This window comes from Triticum dicoccoides, chromosome 6B, assembly GCF_002162155.2.
Source record: "Triticum dicoccoides isolate Atlit2015 ecotype Zavitan chromosome 6B, WEW_v2.0, whole genome shotgun sequence".
In the NCBI taxonomy this organism is placed as follows: Eukaryota; Viridiplantae; Streptophyta; class Magnoliopsida; order Poales; family Poaceae; genus Triticum; species Triticum dicoccoides.
In genome coordinates this window covers 657604562-657611430 of record NC_041391.1, presented here as the reverse complement: position 1 = coordinate 657611430, position 6869 = coordinate 657604562, and positions in this window count along the sequence as shown.

Below are 6869 nucleotides of genomic sequence, written 5' to 3'. Positions count from 1 at the left end.
CGCGGGGCAGCGCCCGCGGGTCGCGGTGACGGGGAGATGGGCCCCGCGGGCCCGATGCGGGCCGCGCGGGCCACGGCGGATGGGGGCGGCGTGGGGACAGGTGGCGGCGGCGGATTGGATCCAGGAGGCGGCTGGACTTGTCCGGTGGCTGGACGGACATGTCCGGTGCGCGGTGGAGCTTAGATCTAGGTTTCGGGGGCGGGGGGATTCATGCGCGAAAATGGACGGGGAGGACGTTTTTATATCTGGAGGGAGTTAGGAGAGTCCAAATGGAGTGCGGTTTTCGTCCACACGATCGTGATCGAACGAACGAGAGCATGGAGGGGGTTAGGATAGTTTCATGGGCTATGGTGAAGAGGGGCTGGGATGCAAAGAGAGAGGGGTTTCGGGGTAGGCGGTTAACTGTTGGAGTATCAAACGGACTTCAAATGTCACGAAACTTGACAGGCGGTCTACCGGTGCTATACCAAGGCCGAATGGCAAACCTCTGGCCATTCCGAGAAAGTTTAACACCCTCTCACAACAAGAGACAAGAGGGGGACACCAGGGGACATAGGAGTATCGGATTGCAAAACGGACAACGGGGAAAATGCTCGGATGCATGAGACGAACATTTATGCCAAATGAGATGCACATGATGACATGATAAAATGCAACACGCAAGCAAATGACATGTCAGAGACGGCGAATAACTGGCAGACACCTGACACATCGGATCCGGGGCGTTACAACACTCCTCCACTAATAAGAGATCTCGTCCCGAGATCTTAGGACCGAGACAGAAGATAAAGAGGAAGAGGTGAAGCAAGAACTCCAGAGAAGAAGCAAAGAATCGATAGCACTCGGGAAGAAGAGAGGAACGACGAGAATGACGAGAATCGAAAGCTCACGGAATCAGATAGACTATGAAACCACTCCGGTTAGAACGAGATAAGAAACGAATAAGACTGAAAGGATTTAGGCAGCACTCCCACTGAAACATGGAGGAATAGAACACGAGCTTGAGAGGATGGAATGATACTTGATGAAGACATGTCACAAAAACTCCGGAAAGAATTGAAAGAGTTGAATGAAAAGAACGGAGAAGAAAATGATATCATCTACCACAATTGAGTTTGAAAGCATCCTTAGGAGGAAGGATTGAATGAAGTTGTTGAGAAAATCAACAACGAAAAAATAAGCTTGTTGTTGTCTTATAGGTAACATCTCAAGATCAAAAGGTGATAACCAGCCACAAATGGAAATTATTGGATAGCATAGAAGAACGAAGAAATGCAAAACTCCACTTCAAAAGAATACAGAGAATTAATTACACTTCGAGACGCGAGAAGAAAGGATACTTGAACTCCACCAACAAGAATCTTGATGAACTCTTGAAGAATCAATTAAATCATGAAGAACCACCATGAAGAACTCTGGTAACAAAAAAAAGGATGATGAGATAGATTGAAGGAAGAAAGAATAAGATTAAGCCTTGCGACGATTCAGGTGGAGGTTCAAGACGAGATCACCGAGGAAACTTGGAACTCCGGAAAAGAAAAGAGAAAAACACTTGGAACTAGAATTTATTCCTCAAGAAGAAACTCCGACGGAAGGGGCTACTCACTTGGATGAAATAAGAATAAGATTTATTGTATGTTTACCCTTCATCAAATTAAATTGATGACAAGCAATGGATTTTGCATACTACTTATTATTTTTGCAAAAGATTAAGGGGAATATGCCGCAAATCTTGAGAAAGTCTTCATGAACCACCGGTAGGATTCGAAAGAACGCATGGATTAAAATGATAATCAAAGAAAAAGAATCTTGAACGAACCACCGTAAGAATTAGAAAATGACTGATGAAAGAGAATGAATCACCAGGAAGAATTAGAAGAACAATTAAGCTAGATGGGATTTAGATGCAAAAGAACAAAGAGATCATGAGCTGATTAAAGAGCACTTGAATGAAGCACCGAGATAAATAGAGAACAATAACTGGAATGTGAGGACAAAGAATTCTTCGGGAACGATGGCCTTCGGTGAAAAGAAACGGGAAAAACAACTTCTGACATACTCCGGAAGAATGAAAGAGAAGAAGGGTTGAACCCAAAGATGAAAATAATTTGAAAGCTATCTTGGAGAAGGCATGTGACTGATGAAATCCATTCTTACGTCACACTTTGAAAAGAATTGAGAATAACTCCGAGGGAATTAGAAGAGTCAGGTAAGATCCTGGGAAAAGACCTGTGGGTTAGGGCCCACTAATAGAACACCGTTGGAAAGGATTGTTGAACAGATAGATGATGCACCGGAACAATTGAAATATTGGAATGAGGTGACAACCTCGAATTTATTCCAACACAAACGAATCTCCTGACATGTCTTGAACACTCCGGAAGGATAAACTGGCGAGAGGCGAACGAGCAAGGGAAAAACATTTGAGCCGAGGAAAAATATATGATCAACACCGAATTCTTGAATTGGGTCCACCGGAAAAGAGGTGAAGAACGTCGAACAAAACAAGAATTCACCGGTAGAAATGATTGAGGGAAGACTGAAGAGGCTCCACACAAATGAAATTGATGGTCGAATGAGACTCAGACTTCGGGAAGAATAAGGGTGGGAGGGCGGGAAAACAAAGGCAACTTGGAAGGGGAAACCGACGAATATCTTGAAGAGAAAAACATCGGTTGAAAATATTGAGGAGAGAAAGCAAAGGCTTCACACGAGTAGAATGGATACTCGATTATGGACTCCGACTCCAAGATGAAAAAGGGGTGGGACGGTGGGAAAAGAAGACAACTGGGGCCAGAGAAACAACTTCGTTGAGAGCGAACTGAGGATTGAACTTGGAAAAACGGAGAGGGTCAAATCACCTTGACGAGAAATGCACCGGATGCAAAGAGTTGAGGAACAACGATCGGAAAACCAACTGCGTGATCCTAAAGGAAGTTTGAAAGGGAAGAGGAGTAATTCAAAACACCTACGTCAAGATTCCTCACCAGAGCGACGAAGGGGGCTGAGGAGTAAAAAGAATTCCTACTCTCCGATATAACTAGACTTTGAAAATAGTTTTCTTCTAGACTCAACAACGACCAAACTACATGATCAATCAAGGGGGCTCCAAGGGTCGGTCGAGGCTCTGATACCAACTTGTCACGCCCAATATGCGACCCTATCCAAAAGGAACTCGAAGGTCCCACCAAGGATAGACCCCCATATTGAAACGCTTTTGCAAGGTGGATATCATTACATCAACATTACATAATAGATGGGGATACATACAAGGCATACAAATGCCGTGAGAATACATCAATACATCATACATAAGATCAACATCCGACTACGGATGAACACAAACAAAAACTGAACCGACATCCACCCTTCTAGCCCAGGCTGCCGACCTGGAACCTATCCCCTGATCGAAGAAGAAGCAAAAGAAGAACTCCAAAACAAGCAAACATCGCTCTCGCGTCATGATCATTGCATAACCTGTACCTGCAACTGTTGTTGTAGTAATCTGTGAGCCACGAGGACTCAGCAATCCCATTACCATGGGTATCAAGACTAGCAAAGCTTAAAGGGGTAAGGAAGGGGGGAAAGTGGTGAGGTTGTAGCAGCGACTAAGCATATATGGTGGCTAACACACGCAAATAAGAGCGCAAGCGGAACGGTCATGAAGCTAGCAATGATCAAGAAGTGATCCTGAACTCCTACTTACGTCAAGCATAACCCAAAAACCGTGTTCACTTCCCGGACTCCGCCGAAAAGAGACCATCACGGCTACACACACGGTTGATGCATTTTAATTCGAATCAGGTGTCAAGTTATCTACAACCGGACATTAACAAATTCCCATCTGCCGCATAACCACGGGCACGGCTTTCGAAAGATTATACCCTGCAGGGGTGTTCCAACTTAGCCCATGATAAGCTTTCGCGATCAACGAAGGATATACCTTCTCCCAGGAAGACCCGATCAGACTCGAAATCCTGGTTTACAAGACATTTCGGCAATGATAAACAAGACAGCAAAGCCGCCCGATGTGCCGACAAATCCCGATAAGAGCTGCACATATCTCGTTCTCAGGGCACACCGGATGAGCCAGACATCGGGTTGGCATAGACCCTGATTCCCAGGGGGCGCCGGACATCGCTCGGTTTGGACCAACACTTAGACAAGCATTGGCCCGGGGGGGGATAAAATAAAGATGACCCTCGGGTTGGACGAACCAAGGGAAAGGTATAGGTGGTGGTGAGGCAAATGGTGAAACCAAGGTTGGGCCTTGCTGGAGGAGTTTTATTCAAAGCGAACTGTCAAGGGGGTCCCATAAATCACCCAACCGCGTAAGGAACGCAAAATCCGGGAACATAACACCGGTATGACGGAAACTAGGGTGGCAAGAGTGGAACAAAACACCAGGCATAAGGCCGAGTCTTCCACCCTTTACCAAGTATATAGATGCATTAATAATATAAGAGATATTGTGATATCCCAACATAATCCTGTCCACCATGGAGCAATCTTCAACTTCACCTGCAACTAACAACGTTGTAAGAGGGGCTGAGCAAAGCGGTAACATAGACAAGCAACGGTTTGCTAGGAAGGGTGAAAAGGCTAGAGGCTGACATGGCAATTCAGGAGGCTTGATCAACAAGAGATAGGTAGCACAACAAAGCGATAGAACGAAGCAACTAGCATAGCTATGATAGTAGTGAGATCCAAGGTGACGGTCATCTTACCTGAAATCCCGCTAGGAAGAAGAACGAGTCCATGAAGAAGATGAAGCCACGAAGACGAACCAAGCATAGACGAACGAATCCTCACGATCGCAACGAAAACGGGAACTATCGAGAAGAAGCACACAACATGGTAAACACACCACACATAGACAAGACATGATGCACACCAATCATGATGCAAGACAAGACTACATGAAGCTACTCATGGCAAGATATGATGCAAACAAGAGCAACACATCAAGGCAAGTTTAAATGAGGCCGAAAACAACATATAACAATTCTGGTAGGTCCTCATATGCAAATTTCGAAATTGGTCAAGTTCTGAATAACAATTATGTTCAAGTTGTTAAAAATCAAGTTAAAATGCACCAAGATGATCTATACGAGATTCTAGTCAAGTTACATATAAAGTTCATTTAATTCAGAGCTACGGCCTAGAAGATATGAGCAAATCAAGTTAAAACATGGCATTGATGCAAAATGCATACAAACGTCAAGAAAACACTCTCAAAACATGTATGAAACATGATAATATGAAACTAGATGCAAAGTCAAGCAAGTTTCATATAGAGCACACTCAAAGCGGAGCAACGGTTCAACACACACACATGAAACAAGTTTAAAGGACAAGCTGTCCAAAACAGCAACTAGGCATATTGCAAGCATCAAAACAACATGCTACAACACCCCAACATGAGAACAAAAGGCATGGACATGATGTACATGTAAAGCATAACAAAACATGAACACTGAGCTATCTCCAGAAATCACTAGAACATGCTGAAAAACACATGGCAAGATTGCAAATAATAACAGTTTCAGGTTTGGCAGAAATAATATCAGGTTGCAATGTTTAGATCTATCAAACAACATGTTACAGGAACTTACAATAGCAAATTAAGGCATGGCATGATACTACTAAATGCAAAGAACAAAAGTCCTGTACTAACCATGAGCCAAAAAGGATCAGAAGATATGATGGCACCCATGTAAACATGGCAAATGATATGACAGATTCATACATGGCAGGAACAACAATAAGTAGGCATGTTGGTGAGCTTGTACCACTCACCACAGAGCAATACATGCCATGACAAGGTGACTAACAGTAAGAAGACATGTTTATGAAGCTAACCATGGCAAGAGCAAGTTCATAGGGTGCATGGATCACTAGCAAAGCACATGGCAAAAACTGAACTTAATGTTAACAGGCTGACAGGAACATCATTTAGCAACTTTGGAGCAAGATTATGACAAGCTACAGCAGGCTATAAATGCAACCAGGGGCATTTATGGATAGATCATGATATGTAGAATAAAACATCCTTAGTGAACAACTCCAGATTATGCATAGAATGACTTGTAGCAGCAGGTTTACATAGCATCACAAAATAACAGATTTAGCCTAGCAAAACAGTAACAGCAAGTACCCTACTTAAAACGATTGATGCACTCACTACAAGACTCACAAAAATACATGGATGGCACCCCTGTAAATATGGCATGATGTAATTCAAAACACATGTAGACATCAAGCTCATAGGATGGACACACAAAATGCAACAAAAATAACTAATCACCAAGTTATAACAGTTTCAGCAGATTAAACATCATGTAGCACTCTTGCAACGATGATTCGGGTATCAATATGATCTCAAACAAGCATGGTACAATCGAATAAAATGAAGAGTATCTCACAGGGAACATTTTGACATATTACACGCACAAAGCGAAGCAGCATGCTAGGAGATATGGCATGTTGAACAGGGCACCAGAATGTGAATATTTCGGGGACTTAGGCAAAAATCACCTCGGGGAAACTGGACGGGGTCGTGCGGGATGGAGGGAACCGGGACGGGGCGCGGGCGTTTGGTTCGAGGGAGTGGTGGATCTCGTCCACTCCCCCGGATCTGACCGGAGAAACTCCGGCGAGGTCGCCGGAGAAGGCAGGGACGGGGCACCGGCGACCGGCGAACGACGAGGAGAGGCAGGACGAGGCAGCGATGACCCAGCTGTGGCGCTTGCCGGCACGGCTGCCGGTGGAGGGACGGCGGCGAGGAAGGCCATGGCGGCGGCGGACGCGGCGCGGAGGCGGCGGCGCACCTCCGGCAGACGGAGGGGAGCCCGGCGGCAGCGGGGTCC